Below are 16800 nucleotides of genomic sequence, written 5' to 3'. Positions count from 1 at the left end.
GAAGAGAAACGAGGCAGTTGTAAAGTGGAGAGCCCATTTGACAAGTGGGAAAAATAAGGCCCAAGTTCTCTCAGCGAGGCGGAGCTAATGCTCTAATTCCCCACACTTGGGTGTGGCGCCCACAGGGACTGGGGCTAGGGAGGAAAGGGGGAGGAATGGGAGTTAAATCAGGATCCTGGAGGAAGCTGGCCAAAAAGGACCAGAGTGCCACGTGACTAGGCAGGCGCCAGGGACTGATGGCTGGGGGATGGGGCACCAAAACTGCTCCTGGGGAAGCAGACAGGCAGCCAAGGGACCTGACCGAGGTCCTCTTGCGCAAGACCTTTCTTGGGAAGAAATTTAGTGGAGTGAAGAAAGGGGGAGCAACTTGCGCAGGAAGTGAGGATAGGGATGGATTGTGACCAGCCAGGGGATGTACATTTCTTTTGACCCCTACTCCACCTTAATCACCTCCCAGTGCCTCTGCTCCTTCCTAAATCCCTGCATTGTCCAGCTGGAGATGGGAAAAAGACAAAGCTTACCCCAACTCAGTTTCATCTGGCTTTTCCCTCTTCATTCTCAGGATTGTGTCAGAGGGTGATCAATTTATTATGCCCAGGGTACAGAGAGAAGATGGCTGAGTTTCCTAAAAAATGCTTTAGAGACTGACACACTCCCTCTCTGAGCCTCTTGTTTCTTCATCTAGATATATAGGAATATTGATGAATAAGAGAATTCTGAGATGATGGATGTGAATGAAGTGCCTGTAGGGATTCAAAATATAAGAGCTACACTTAGTGTAGGCTGAGACTCAAATAAAAGACCTGATTTGTACAGGGATGGGGTTATGGGACAATTTCTGTCCTTCAAATCTCAGTGTCTTGCCCTGGCCTGTTGGCTGAGTAGTAGAGCATCAGCCCAGCGTGAGGAAATCTCGGGTTCAATTCCAAGTCAGTGCACACGGGAGAAGCAACCATCTGCTTCTTCAACCCTCCCTTTTCTCTCTCTCTCTCTCTCTCTCTCTCTCTCTCTCACTCACTCTCTTCCTCCCTCTCCCACAGCCATGTCTTGAATGGTTCAAGCAAGTTGGTCCTGGGCACTGAGGATGGCTCCATGGCCTCGCCTCAGGTGCTAAAATAGCTCAGTTGCTGAGCAACAGAGTAGAAGCCCCAGATAGAGCATTGCCCAGTAGGGGGCTTGCCAGGTGGATCCCGGTTGGGCTGCATGTGGGAGTTTGTCTCTCTGCCTCCCTACCTCTCACTTAATAAAAAATAGTGTATATATATATCTCAGTATCTCAGACTGTCTAATCCATGGAAAAACATGTTTCATGTCCAGGGCTGAACCCCTAATCTCCCCTCCATACACACACCTCCAACACATCCACTAAGGTGAGGTTATCACAAATTCCTGTTTATCTCATTAACATTCTCAAGGTGATAAGGTAGCCTCTGTCCTTCTGAGGACTTGCGTTTTTTTTTTTTTCTAAGTGAGAGGAGGGGAGATAGTGAGATAGACAATAAACTCCCACGTGCACTCCGACTGAGATCCACCTGGCAACCCCTGTCTGGGGAGGATGCTCAAATCAGTCGAGCTATTTTTAGCACCTGAGGCTGGTGCACTGGGACCAACTGAGCTACCCTCAGCGTCTGGGGCCAATGCTGGAACCAATAGAGCCACTGGCTGCAGGAGAAGAAGAGGGAGAAAAGGGGGAAAGCAAAAGAGTGAGAAGCAGCTGGTCACTACTCATGTGTGTCCTGACCAGGGATCGAACCCAGGCCACCAACACTCTATCCACTGAGCCACTGGCCAGGGCCAATATTCTCTTTCTTTCTTTCTTTTCTAAGATTTTATTTATTGATTCCAGAGAGAGGATAGAGAAAGAGAAAGGTGGTGGGGAGGAGCAGGCAAAATCAACTCATAGTAGTTCCTTCTCGTATGTCCCTTGACTGGGCAAGCCTGTGGTTTCAAACCAGCAACCTCTGCATTCTAAGAGACACCTTATCTACTGCACCACCACAGATCAGGCTGAAACTAACTTTCTTTCTTTCTTTCTTTCTTTCTTTCTTTCTTTCTTTCTTTCTTTCTTTCTTTCTTGTTTTTGTTTGTTTGTTTTGTTTTTTAGAGAGAGAGGAAGGGAAGGAGAGAGAGAGAAACATAGACCTGTTCCACTTATTTATTATTTATGCATTCCTTGGTTGATTCTTTTTTATTTTTTTCTTAGCGGAAGAGAGAGAGAGGGGGACAAACAGGGACAGACACACAGGCACACAGGAAGGGAGAGAAATGAGAAGCATCAATTCTTCGTTGTAGTAACTTAGTTGTTCATTGATTACTTTCTCATACGTGCCTTGACCACGGGGCTCCAGCCAAACCAATGACCCCTTGCTCAAGCCAGCAACCTTGGGCTCAAGCCAGCGACCTTGGGCTCAAGCCAGTGACTTTGGACTTCAAGCCAGTAACCATGGGGTCATGTCTCTGATCCCATAATCATTAAGCCAGCAACCCTGCACTCAAGCTAAGTGCAGAAAAACGTGGTAAACCCACGTTCAAGCTGGTGGCCTGGGGGTTTTGAACCTGAGTCCTCAGTCCCAGGCCGATGCTCTATCCACTGTGCCACCACCAGGTCAGGCTGGCTGATTCTTGTATGTGCCTTGACCAGGGATCAAACCCACAACCTTGGTATATTGGGCTGATGCTCTAACCAACTGAGTTACCCAGCCAGGGTAGCTTTCTTTTTTCTAGCAAGCACATTCTGTCTTTTTTTCTCTTAAAAATTTTTCTACTAGTCTGACCTGTGGTGGCACAGTGGATAAAGTGTCAACCTGGAAACGCTGAGGTTGCCGGTTCAAAACCCTGGGCTTTCCTGGTCAAGGCACATATGGGAGTTGATGCTTCCTGCTCCTCCCCACTTCTCTCTCTCTCTCTCTCTCTCTAATGAATAAATAAAATCTTTAAAAATATATATATTTTTTCTACTAGCCTGACCAGGCAGTAGCATAGTGGATAGAGCATCAGACTGGGATGTTGAGGTCTCAGATTCAAAACCCTGAGGTTGCCAGCTTGAGCATGGGCTCACCAGCTTGAAGCACGGGGTTGCAGGCTTGAGCGTGAGATGGTAGACATGACCCCATGGTCACTGGATTGAGTCCAAAGGTCGCTGGCTTGAAGCTCAAAGGTTGCTGGCTTAAGCCCAAGGTCACTGGCTTGAGCAAGGGGTCTTGGTCTGCTGAAGGCCCACAGTCAAGGCACATATGAGAAGGCAATCAATGAACAACTAAGGCAGGGTAGTCAACCTTTTTATACCTACTGCCCACTTTTGTATCTCTGGTAGCAGTAAAATTTTCTAACCGCCCACCAATTCCACAGTAATGGTGATTTATAAAGTAGGGAAGTAACTTTACTTTATAAAATTTATAGAGCAGAGTTACAGCAAGTTAAAGCATAAAATAATAATTACATACCAAGTACTTTATGTCAGATTTTTGCTAAGTTTGGCAGAATAAATCTTTATAAAACAACTTACTATAGTTAAATCTATCTTTTTATTTATACTTTGGTTGTTCCGCTACCGCCCACCATGAAAGCTGGAACCACTAGGGGCGGAAGGGACCAGGTTGACTACCACTGAACTAAGGTGTCGCAACGAAAAACTGATGATTGATTCTTCTCATCTTTCTCCGTTCCTGTCTGTCTGTCCCTATCTGTCCCTCTCTCTGACTCTCTCTCTATCTCTTTGAAAAAGAAAAAAAAATTACATAAAATACTAAAAGTACACACAAGACCATTTTTGCCACTAATCAGATTCTTTCACTTGCCAAGTAACGGAATCCCAACCTAAGCCAATCTCATCAAAGAGAAACATATGGCTCACAATAGCTGACTCAAGATCAAAGGGAAAAAACACTAGGGATCAAGGTTTTGTAAACTGGAACTAGAGAAACAGTACCCTTAGAATTTGCTTTCTCTCATCTCTCCTTATTTCAATGTCTCTTTGCATGTTGTCTTCCTTTCTTCTGCAGAATGATCTCTACCTGGCAGGAAAGATAGTATGAGACAGCCCTAGCTTTCCATCTGAACACAACAGAAAGAGCGCTATATACTTAGGAGAGGGCTGCTGGAGTGACATGTCTATCCTTTGGCTCCAGAAACTGTTGCCATGTAATCTTGGACAAATGTACTTAATAAGCAGCCACACCACAGTCACAAGGAATGAAAAGGAGTATCTTGCCCAGAGGAAATAGGGTTGTTGGGCAGGCACGTACAACAAATTCATCCCAGCCCTGTTCCCATCAATCAGAAATAATAAGTGTTAATAATTTTTGGTACATATTCTTCTAGAGTTTTGGGGATGCATATCCACATATACATTACTATCTACAGCTTCTACCCCTCAGTGAGCGTATTTCAAGGTATGAAAACAAAAAGGGTGTCAAGGAAAGTCAAACTTATGAAGAGAAAAAGGAAATAATCTTCTCTCCTTTGTTATTTAAAGGTGACAAAGTGACTAAGACATCTTCATCAATTCTTGAACCTGACAGAAAATAAGCCATTGGAGGAGTGAGTGGTATTCTAAGATTAGAGAAAATGGAAGAAGTCACAAGGAAAAGATGGAAAGATGGACAGGTTTGTTTATAAAACATTAAAATATTCCTAAACACACACACACACACACACACACACACACACACACACACATTAAAACATTCTTTAAATTTCTGTTGCTGGAAATAAACTAAAAAACCCATCCCCTACTTCAAAATTATAACCAACAGTAAAACTTCAGACTACAGAAATGTTTTATGAACAATGGGTTAATATTTCTACTAATAAAGAACATAGCAGGCTATGGGCAATTGCCTCAGTGGTAGAATGTCAGCCTGGCCAGTGGAAGTTCTGGGTTTGATTCCCGGTCAGGACACACACGAGAAGCGACCATCTGCTTATTCCTCCTCCAACTCATGCTTCTCTCTCTCTTTCCATGGCATGATTGGTTCAAGCATATCAGCCTGTGGCGCTGAGGATGATTCCATGGAGCATCGGCTTCAGGTGCTAAAATAGCTCGGATGCAAGCGACCCCACATGGGCAGAGCATCGGCCCCAGATGGGCCTTGCCGGTGGACCCTGATTTGCGGTGCATGTGGCAGTCTGTTTCTCTATCTCCCCTCCTCTCACTAAAAAAAATGGAAGAAAGAACAAGAGAGAGAGAGAGAGAGAAAGAAAGAATGAAAGAAAGAAAGAAAGAAAGAAAGAAAGGGAAATAAAGAAAGAGAGAGAGAGAGAGAGAGAGAGAGAGAAAGAGAACGAAAAAGGAAGGGAGCCTGACCTGTGGTGGCACAGTGGGATAAAGCGTCGACCTGGAACACTGAGGTTGCCGGTTCGAAACCCTGGGCTTGCCTGGTCAAGGCACATATGGGAGTTGATGCTTCCTGCTCCTCCCCCTTCTCTCTCTCTCTCTCCCCTCTCTCTAAAAATCAATAAATGGCCCTGGCCGGTTGGCTCAGTGGTAGAGCATCGGCCTGGCGTGCGGGGGACCCGGGTTCGATTCCCGGCCAGGGCACATAGGAGAAGCGCCCATTTGCTTCTCCACCCCCGACCCCCTCCTTCCTCTCTGTCTCTCTCTTCCCCTCCCGCAGCCAAGGCTCCATTGGAGCAAAAATGGCCCGGGCGCTGGGGATGGCTCCTTGGCCTCTGCCCTAGGCGCTAGAGTGGCTCTGGTCGCGGCAAAGCGACACCCCGGAGGGGCAGAGCATCGCCCCCTGGTGGGCAGAGCGTCACCCCTGGTGGGCGTGCCGGGTGGATCCCGGTCGGGCGCATGCGGGAGTCTGTCTGACTGTCTCTCCCCGTTTCCAGCTTCAGAAAAAAAAAAAAAAAAAAAAAAAAGATTAAAAATCAATAAATAAAATATTTTAAAAAAAGAAAAAGAAAGGGAGGGAGGGAAGAAGGAAGGAAGGGAGGGAGGGAGGGAGGACATAGCACTGGTCTGATTGCTCAGTTGGTTATAGCATTGTCCCAATATGCAAAGGTTGCCAGTCAGGGCACATACAGAACAGATCAATATTTCTGTCACTCTCTTGCTCTCTCCCTTCCTCTCTCTCTAAAATCAATAAAAAAGGTACCCTGGCTGGATAGTTTGATTGGTTAGAACATCATCTCGGCTGCAGGATTTGGGTTTGTACCAGCCCCCTGCAGTCGCCGGTCAATAAACTTCTCAAAAATTCAAAAAAAGAAAAAAAAGAAAAAAAAAAAGAACATCATCTCAATACATAAAGGTTGCCAGTTCGATCCCCGATCAGGGCACATACAGAAGCAGATCAACATTTCTCTCTCTCTCTCAAATCAATAAATTTTAAAAAGTAAAATCAATAAAAAATTTTAAAAATATTTTTTAAAGAGTTTATTTATTGATTTTACAGAAGGGGTGGGAAGTAAGAAGTATCAACTCATAGTTGCTTCACTTTTTTATTATTATTATTATTATTTATTTTTTTTCTGAAGCTGGAAACGGGGAGAGACAGTCAGACAGACTCCTGCATGCGCCCAACCGGGATCCACCTGGCACGCCCACCAGGGGGCAACGCTCTGCCCACCAGGGGGCGATGCTCTGCCCCTCCGGGGCGTCGCTCTGTTGCGACCAGAGCCACTCTAGCGCCTGAGGCAGAGGCCAAGGAGCCATCCCCAGCGCCCGGGCCATCTTTGCTCCAATAGAGCCTCGGCTGCGGGAGGGGAAGAGAGAGACAGAGAGGAAGGAGAGGGGGAGGGGTGGAGAAGCAGATGGGCGCTTCTCCTATGTGCCCTGGCCGGGAATCGAACCCGGGACTTCTGCACACCAGGCCGATGCTCTACCACTGAGCCAACTGGCCAGGGCCGCTTCACTTTTTTTTTTTTTTATATTTGTTCATTTTAGAGAGGAGAGGGAGAGACAGAGAGAGAGAGAGACAGAGAGAGAGAAGGGGGGAGGAGCTGGAAGCATCAACTCCCATATGTGCCTTGACCAGGCAAGCCCAGGGTTTCGAACCGGCAACCTCAGCATTTCCAGATCAACGCTTTATCCACTGCACCACCACAGGTCAGGCACTTTTTTTTTTAAGACTTTATTTATTCATTTTTGAGAGGAGAGAAGGAGTAGAGAGAGAGAGAAGGGGGAGGAGCAGGAAGCATCAACTTCCATATGTGCCTTGACTGGGCAAGCCTAGGGTTTCAAATCAGCAACCTCAGTGTTCCAGGTCTTCCAGGTTGACGTTTTATCCACTGCGCCACCACAGATCAGGCAGTTGTTGCTTCACTTTTAAAGACTTCATTTATTTATTTTAGAGAAGAGAGAGAAAGAAACAGAGAAGGGGGAGGAGCAGGAAGCATAAACTCCCATATGTGCCCTGACTGGGCAAGCCCAGAGTTTCAAACCATGACCTTAGTGTTCCAGGGTCAATGCTTTATCCACTGTGCCACCACAGGTCAGGCTGTTGCTTCAGTTTTAATTTATCATTGCTTGCTTGTTGCATGTGCCTTGACCAGGCAAGCCTAGGGTTTCAAACCAGCAACTTCAGCATTATAGGTCAATGCTTTATTCACTGTGCCATCATAGATCAGGCTAAAAAATATCTTTAAACACTGATAACACCAGCCTGACCTGTGGTGGCACAGTGGATAAAGAGCCAACCTGTAACATTGCAGTTGCTGGTACGAAACCCTGGGCTTGCCTGGTCAAGGCACATATGCAAGTTGATGCTTCCTCCTCCTCCTCCTCCTCCTCCTCCTCTCTCTCTCTCTCTCTCTCTCTCTCTCTCTCTCTCTCTCCTCTCTCTCTCTCTCTCTTCTCCTCTCTAAAATGAATATATATATATATATAGTTTTTTTTTTACAGAGACAGAGAGAGAGTCAGAGCGAGGGATAGATAGGAACAGACAGGAACAGAGAGATGAGAAGAAGCATCAATCATTAGTTTTTGTTGCGCATTGCGACACCTTAGTTGTTCATTGCTTTCTCATATGTGCCTTGACCGCGGGCCTTCAGCAGACCCTTGCTTGAGCCAGCGACCTTGGGTCCAAGCTGGTGAGTTTTTGCTCAAACCAGATGAGCCCGTGCTCAAGCTGGCGACCTTGGGGTCTCGAACCTGGATCCTTGGCATCCCAGTCCAACGCTCTATCCACTGCGCCACTACCTGGTCAGGCAATAAAGTCTTAAATTAAAAAAATAGGCCCTGGCCGGTTGGCTCAATGGTAGAGCGTTGGCCTGGCATGCAGGAGTCCCAGGTTCGATTCCCGGTCAGGGCACACAGGAGAAGCGCCCATCTGCTTCTTCACCCCTCTCCCTCTCCTTCCTTTCTATCTCTCTCTTCCCCTCCCGCAGCCAAGGCTCCACTGGAGCAAAGATGGCCCGGGTGCTGAGGATGGCTCTATGGCCTCTGCCTCAGGCGCTAGAATGGCTCTGGTTGCAACAGAGCAACGCCCCCAGTGGGCATGCCAGGTGGATCCAGGTCAGGCGCATGCAGGAGTCTGTCTGACTGCCTCCCTGTTTCCAACTTCAGAAAAATACAAAAATAAAAATAAAAATAAAAACACAAGCCTGACCTGTGGTGGCGCAGAGGATAAAGCGTCAACCTGGAAACGCTGAGGTTGCCGGTTCAGAACTCTGGGCTTGCCTGGTCAAGGTACATATGGGAGTTGATGCTTCCTGCTCCTCCTCCCTTCTCCCCCCCCCTGCCCCTCTCTATAATGAATAAATAAATAAATAATCTTAAAAAAAATTAAAAAACAAGATAACTTTAAAAAATAAAAATAAAAACACAAAAACTGATAACACCAAAGAGTGATGCTAGTGTGAGCAATGGATACTTCTACATTTCTGGTGGATAAATGATTTGCTAAAAATCTTTTAAAAAGCAATTTGAAACCCTAGCCAGGTCGCTCAGTGGATAGAGCATCTTCCTAGAGCACTGAGGTTGCAGGTTCATTCCTCAGCCAGGGCACATACAAGAAGCAACCAATGAATGTAAAACTAAATGGAATAACAAGCAATGAGTTGATGCTTCTCTCTCTCTCTCATTCCCTTCTCCTTTCTGTCTCTATGTCTCCCTTCCTCTCTCTCTTTCTCTCTCTCAAATCAATGGGAAAAAATGAAAAAGCAATTTGGAAATATAAATTGAAGGCTTAAAGAATGTACAGGCCCTTTTGACCGAGGAATTCCTCTTCTGGGGATCATTTCAAGGAAATAATCCAAAATTAGTTCAAAGCAATATGCTCCAAGATATTGAAGAAATATTTTTGGTGGGTGTGTACCAATTTGATGTTCAATTATTTAAATTTTATTTACCCAAAAACAATGAAGAAATAGAATGGGTTTGAATGTCATATCCATCACATCTTTTCTCTCCTGCTGTTGAAACAGTGATGGCACATTAAAAGACATTTGGAGTCAGACAGACCTGGGTTCAAACTGTGCTTCTACCCCTTACCAACTGTGGGATCTTGGACAAATCATTTCATTGTTTTGAGCCTCAGTTTCTTCACGTGTAACATGGCATAATCATACTGATAATTATACTTAACTTGTAGAATTATTTTAGGCCCTGGCTGATGGCTCAGTGGTAGAGCATCAGCCCAGCATGTGGATGTTTCAGGTTCAATTCCTAGTCAGGGCACACAGAAGAGATCATCTGCTTCTCCACCCTTCTCTCCCTTCTATCTCTCTCTTCCCCTCCTGCAGCCAAGGCTCTGTTGGAAAAGTTGGCCCCTGGCACTGAGGATGGCTCCATAGCCTCCCCTCAGGCGCTAAAATAGCTTGGTTGCCTAGCAATGGAACAATGGCCCCAGATGGGCAGAGCTTCACAGGGTAGGGGGCTTGCTGGGTGGATTCCGGTCAGGGGGCATGTGGGAGTCTGTCTCTCTGCCTCCCAGCTTCTCACTTAAGAAAAAAAAATTGTAGATTTTAAAAATGAGACAACTTAGCCTGACCAGTCAGTGGCGCAGTGGATAGAGTGTCGGACTGGGATGTAGAGGACCCAGGTACGAGACCCTGAGGTTGCCAGCTTGAGCGCAGGCTCATCTGGTTTGACCAAAAGCCCACCAGCTTGAACCCAAGGTCGCTGGCTCCAGCAAGGGGTTACTTGGTCTGCTGAAGGCCCGCGGTCAAAGCACATATGAGAAAGCAATCAATGAACAACTAAGGTGTTGCAATGCGCAATGAAAAACTAATGATTGATGCTTCTCATCTCTCTCTGTTCCTGTCTGTCCCTGTCTATCCCTCTCTCTGACTTACTCTCGGTCTCTGTAAAAATTAAATTAAAAAAAAAATGAGGCCCTGGCCAGTTGGCTCAGTGGTAGAGCGTCAGCCTGGCGTGCAGAAGTCCCGGGTTCGATTCCCGGCCAGGGCACACAGGAGAAGCACCTATCTGCTTCTCCACCCCTCCCCCTCTCCTTCCTCTCTGTCTCTCTCTTCCCCTCCCGCAGCCGGGGCTCCATTGGAGCAAGGTTGGCCCGGGCACTGAGGATGGCTCCATGGCCTCTGCCTCAGGCGCTAGAGTGGCTCTGGTTGTGGCAGAGTGGCGCTCCAGATGGGCAGAGCATCGTCCGTCCCCTGGTGGGCATGCCGGGTAGATCCCGGTGGGGCGCATACAGGAGTCTGTCTGACTGCCTCCCCATTTCCAACTTCAGAAAAATACCAAAAAAAAAAAAAAAAGAGACAACTTAGAAAGTGCTTTTCACCCAGTAGGCTAGTTCCCTTGCTGTCACTTGGGTTCCCAGGATGTCCCTGGTGCATAGTAGTTGATCAATAAGAAATGAGACAGAAGAATTCTTTTCTCTTTTTGTAGACATCAGCTGTCCTAGAACAACTGCTTGTAATATTATTTCCTCTTCCATGATTGAAGCCCCACATATTCTAGTCAAGCTCCAAATTTGGAGTTTTCCTTCTGCCTCATGGTGCTAATACGTACTTCTTACTTTATGAGGAGCAGAGATCTCTCCAATATTTACCAGGTCTCACTGATCTCTTTCGGCTAATACAGGCATATTTTGGAGCAACGATTCTTGTGCTTTTCTCTGATTCTCAACCCACAATACCTTTAATTTTGTATGTGGTAGTGCTGGCAGGTGCAGGAGGGACAGTTAAAATAGGGCCTCCAGAGTCTAAGACATGGCTTACAAAACTGGTTCACCACCAGTTATCTGATCTGGCCCTTCTCCTTTCTTTACCCTAGTTTCCTCATCTGTAAAATAAGGGTAAAAGTATTACCTGCTGTTGAGAGGAGCAAATAAGAGGATTCATGTAAAGGGCTTGACACCATCCTAGCTTGGTCTCTTACAGAATCATCCTCCTAGAGTTGTGTTTTAATAACATGCCCTGGGTTTTCATCCAAGGTTGTGAAAAGAAGTCACATGTAGCCTGACCAGGCAGTGGCGCAGTAGATAGAGCGTCAGACTGGGATGTGGAAGACCCAGGTTCGATCCTCGAGGTCTCTAGCTTGAGCGAGGGCTCATCTGGTTTGAGCAAAAGCTCACCAGCTTGAGCCCAAGGTCGCTGGCTTGAGCAAGAGGTTACTGGGTCTGTTGAAGGCCCGCGGTCAAGGCACGTATGAGAAAGCAATCAATGAACAATTAAGGTGTTGCAATATGCAACGAAAAACTAATGATTGATGCTTCTCACCTCTCTGTTCCTGTCTGCCTGTCCCTGTCTATCCCTCTCTCTGACTCTCTGTCTCTGAAAAAAAAAAAAAAAAAAGAAGTCACATGTGAACTTTAATTTCCATTTGCTGTCAAATTTATGGAGAATATGGTAAATACATGACTTCAGCTGAGAAATTCTCCAACACGAGAAATTATTTGAATATTTGCCAGGAAAACTGGGAGTTGCCCTTTCCTTTCATATCAAACATTCTGAGACTGATTCATCTTATTTCCATTTGGCTTGGCTTCCAGGAAGCTTGCAGCTAAATCTAATGCTTAATAACTCCTATAGGCTTAACTTTATATTTGCATTTTATGAAAGTTATTATATACATCCTTAATTTTAAGTGAGAAGAAAAGGAAGGAAGGGAGGGATGGAGGGACAGAGGGAGGGAGGGAGGGAGAAAGGAAGGAAAAAAGAAAGAAAGAAAGAAAGAAAGAAAGAAAGAAAGAAAGAAAGAAAGAAAGAAAGAAAGGGAAAGAAAGGGAAGATAGGGAAGGAAGGGAAGGAAGGAAGGAAGGAAGGAAGGAAGGAAGGAAGGAAGGAAGGAAGGAAGGAAGGAAGGAAGGAAGAAAGGAAGGAAGGAAGGAAGGAAGGAAAGAAAGAAGAAAGGAAGGAAGGAAAAGCCTGACCTGTGATGGTGCAATGGATAAAGCATTGACCTGGAACGCTGGGTTCGAAACCCTGGACTTGCCTGGTCAAAGCACATATGGGAGTTGATGCTTCCAGCTCTTCCCCCCTTCTCTGTCTCCCCTCTCTGAAATGAATAAATAAAATATTAAAATAAATAAAAATAAATTTAAAAAATAAAAAAATAAAGAAAGAAAAAGAAAGGAAAGAAGGAAGGAAGGGAGGGAGGGAGGAAAAGAAAGAGAGAGAGAGAGAAAGAAAGAAAGAAAAAGAGAGAGAGAAAGAAAGAAAGAAAAGAAAAGAAAGAGAGAAAGAAAGAAAGAAAGAAAGAAAGAAAGAAAGAAAGAAAGAAAGAAAGAAAGAAAGAAAGAAAGAAAGAAAGAAAGAAAGAAAGAAAGAAAGAAAGAAAGAAAGACTGGCCTGTGGTGGTGCAGTGGATAAAGCATCGACCTGGAAATGCTGAGGTCGCCAGTTCAAAACCCTGGGTTTGCCTGGTCAGAGCACATATGGGAGTTGATGGTTTCTGCTCCTCCTCCCTTCTCTCTCTCTCAGTCTCTCTCTCTTTACTTTCTAAAAAATGAATAAAGACATAAAAAAATTTAAAAAAAGAAAGAAAGAAAGAAAGCAGCAAAAGGAAAAGGAAGGAAAGAAAAAAGGAAGGGAAGGAAGCAGGTATAGTTTGAAAAGTGTGCTTGGCATGCCAAATGCACACTGTATCAGCTAGAATATAGATTTTGTTTCTCTCACAGATACCCAAAATAACAGTGAATTGAATTTTAAAAATGTATGACAATCTGGCCATAAGCAGTCCCATGCTGATATGATGACTATAAGGTAAGAGCAGTGTTTCTCAAACTTTTTGAAGTTGGGGCACATTTAAAATCCTACAAATAATTGTAGGCACACTATATACAAATTTCTGAGAAATATGTTATAACAATTAAGTCAAATATTAAAGAAAAATATATCAAGTCCAAGCGTGGCACTAATACACCTTAGCCTAGGCCGACACACGGTCAGGATCATCAATATCACTGTTTTCCATCTCCACATCTTGTCACAGGGGAAGGTCTTCAAGGGCAGTAACATGCATGCCACTGTCATCTCTTATAACCACAATGTCTTTTTCTTTTTTTATTATTTTTATTTTATTTTATTTATTCATTTTTAGAGAGGAGAGAGAGAGGGAGAGAGAGACAGAGAGGGAGAGAGAGGAGAGAGAGACAGAGAGAGAAAAGGGGAGGAGCTGGAAGCATCAACTTCCATATGTGCCTTGACCAGGCAAGCCCAGGGTTTTGAACCGGTGACCTCAGCGTTTCCAGGTTGATGCTTTATCCACTGCGCCACCACAGGTTAGGCCCACATGTCTTCTTCTAAAGTATCTCCTGAAGAACCTACCTGAGACTCTCCTTGAGAAGGTAGGTGTCACTTCTTTCAGAAATATGGTGATTTACTTGGTTTATTTATTTTTTTAATCACATTTGCTTGAAAGGAGATAATGCCTCATGAACACTCCTCTCTATTAATGAAAACCTTTTGGTGTTGGGGATCAAACTTTTTAAGGAGCATATTAAGATCTGCAAAAACTTCTGCTAAACCCTTTACTGTGGATTTTCTTAGGGGTTCTTCTTATGGGACCACTGTCATATATGCAGTACATTGTTGACTGAAACATCATTATATGGTGTATGACCATATTTATATCTACCTTTCCCTTCTCACAATCCTACCTAATTTGGGGGCCTCAGATCCCATCCAACCTCCTTTGCAAAACTATGTTTCTGGAACTCTCTACCAGTGATGCCTACCTTTCTTATGATCTGGCCTAATGAATATGGAAGTGGGTGGTTAATTAAGAACAGGGGGCCTGACCAGGCAGTGGTGCAGTGGTGCAGTGGATAGAGCATCTGACTTGGATGTGGAGGACCCAGGTTCGAGACCCCAAGGTCGCCAGCTTGAGCGCGGGCTCATCTGGTTTAAGCAAGGCTCACCAGCTTGAGCCCAAGGTTGCTGGCTTGAGCAAGGGGTCACTCGGTCTGCTGTAGCCCCACAGTTAAGGCACATATGAGAAAGCAATCGATGAACAACTAAGAAGCCTCAACGAAGAATTGATGTTTCTCATCTCTCTCCCTTCCTGTTTGTCCCTATCTGTCCCTCTCTCTGACTCTCTCTGTCTCTGACACACACACACACACAAATAAAAAAATTAAAAAAAGGAAAAAAGAACAGGGGGTCTGCCTGGGCCAAGTTGCTCAGTTGATTAGCATGTTGTCCTGACATGCCAAGGTTGCTGGTTTGATCCCTGGTCAGGGCACATATAAGAAACATATAAGGGCCTGACCTGTGGTGGCGCAGTGGATCCAGCATCAACCTGGAATGCTGAGGTTGCTGGTTCAAAACTCTGGGCTTGACTGGTCAAGGCACAAATGGGAGGGAGTTGATACTTTCTACTCCTCCCCCCTTCTCTTTCTCTCTTTCTCTCTTTCTCTCTCTCTCTCTCTCTCTCTCTCTCTCTCTCTCTCTCTCGTCTCCTCTAAAATAAATAAAAAATTTTAAAAAAAGAAACATATAAGAATCAACCTATAAATGCATAACTAAGTGAAACAATAAATTGATGTTTTTCAAATCAATCAATAAATTAAAATATAGAAAAAAGAACAGGTTCTGCAAGCAGTGCTGCCTCATACGGCTGTCCAGATTGTGCACTGCACAAGCCTAGGAGCACAGTTCACATAGCTGGAGGGAATGAGTTGTGCAATAAAGAGCCTTTGTCTGCAAGTCAGATGGACTGAGTTTGATTCTTGGCTCAACCACGTATCAATTGTTTGACCTAGCAAGGTATGTAACCTAAAATGTTGTTAGCACCTACCATATGGGGTAGTTGAGAAGATTCAGTCATTTAATGAGTTTAGAATAGTGCCTGGTACAGAGCTAATATTTACTGAACACTTCATTCAATGAAATTAAGTGTGGTGTCTTTTCTCTCTTAGAAGGCTGTAAACAACCTGGGATCAAAGAGTCACTGAAAAACTGCAGCAGCTAGGCCCTGCACCTTAGTGGGAGGCAGAGCCTCATGCTGTTCTCTCTCTTTTAGGACCCTAGTCCACCCTTTTGCCACAATTCACTTTTATTTTAATTTATGGATATTAAAGAGAGAGAAGGGAGAGAGAGAAGTTCCACTTATTTATGCATTCATTGGTTAATTCTTATATGTGGCCTGATCAAGGATTGAACCAGCAACCTTGGCATATCAGGACAATGCTCTAACCAACTGAGCTCCCCAACCAGGGCGAAAATACACTTTTTTTTTTAAGTGCAAGAGACAGAGACAGAAAGGAAGAGAAATGAGAAGCATCAACTCATAGTGACCCCATGCTCAAGCTGGAGAACCCCAAGCTCAAGCTGGAGACCTTGGGGTTTTGAACCTCAGTCCTCAGCATCTCAGGCGGATGCTCTATCCATTGTGCCACCGCCTGGTCAGGCACCATCCTTATTTTTTATTTTTATTTTTTTAATTTATTTTTCTGAAGCTGGAAACAGGGAGAGACAGTCAGACAGACTCCTGCATGCGCCCAACCGGGATCCACCCGGCACGCCCACCAGGGGGCGACGCTCTGCTCACCAGGGGGCGATGCTCTGCCCCTCCGGGGCGTCGCTCTGTTACGACCAGAGCCACTCTAGCACCTGGGGCAGAGGCCAAGGAGCCATCTCCAGCACCCGGGCCATCTTTGCTCCAATGGAGCCTCGCTACGGGAGGGGAAGAGAGAGACAGAGAGGAAGGAGAGGGGGAGAGGTGGAGAAGCAGATGGGTGCTTCTCCTGTGTGCCCTGGCCAGGAATCGAACCCGGGACTTCTGCACGCCAGGCCAACGCTCTACCACTGAGCCAACCAGCCAGGGCCACCATCCTTATTTTTATGGCTTAGTTCATAGTTCATCTCCTCAGAGAAGCTCCCCTTTCCCTCCCCCATGTGGACCTTAACCTTCCCACAGTAAATTGCAAATATTCTCAATTTGAAGAAGGGACAAAAACTCATTTATTCATCTGTATTTTCCAGACCTAGCTTCCTGCCTGGGTTATGGAAGAGTCACTGTTGCTGGCCTATCCAACATCCACCACCCTTTTCTCAGATTTTTGTTTGGTTCCACCATCTTTCCCCATTGCCTTGGGCTTAGAAAGCAAGCAAAAACTCACCAGTTTAAACCCATTAGAGTCATCCCTTGTCACAGTGGTTGATTCAGGAATGGGTGTGTGAGACTTAGCTTAGGCAAGACATAAGGGTATCTGGGAAAGGCTTCTTGCTCTTTTGGGTGGGCCATGGAAGCCAGCCAGCTCCTTCCTGTCCTCTCTTGTGCTTACTGTAAATGAGGAAGCATTTGGCCTCTGTTGACTGCTACTGGCTGCCACAAAACAGCTGGAGGAGAACCCACTTTAGGTGAAAGCTGACATCAGGGAGGACAGTGGAGGCACCTGGGCCTTTGATGGCCCTGTTGAATTGGTGGATTAGCCAACCTTGGAGGCCATACTG

The sequence above is a fragment of the Saccopteryx leptura genome, chromosome 10, assembly GCF_036850995.1.
Source record: "Saccopteryx leptura isolate mSacLep1 chromosome 10, mSacLep1_pri_phased_curated, whole genome shotgun sequence".
NCBI classification, from domain to species: domain Eukaryota; kingdom Metazoa; phylum Chordata; class Mammalia; order Chiroptera; family Emballonuridae; genus Saccopteryx; species Saccopteryx leptura.
The sequence above is the reverse complement of the archived record's forward strand: the minus strand, read 5'-3'. Positions refer to the sequence as shown.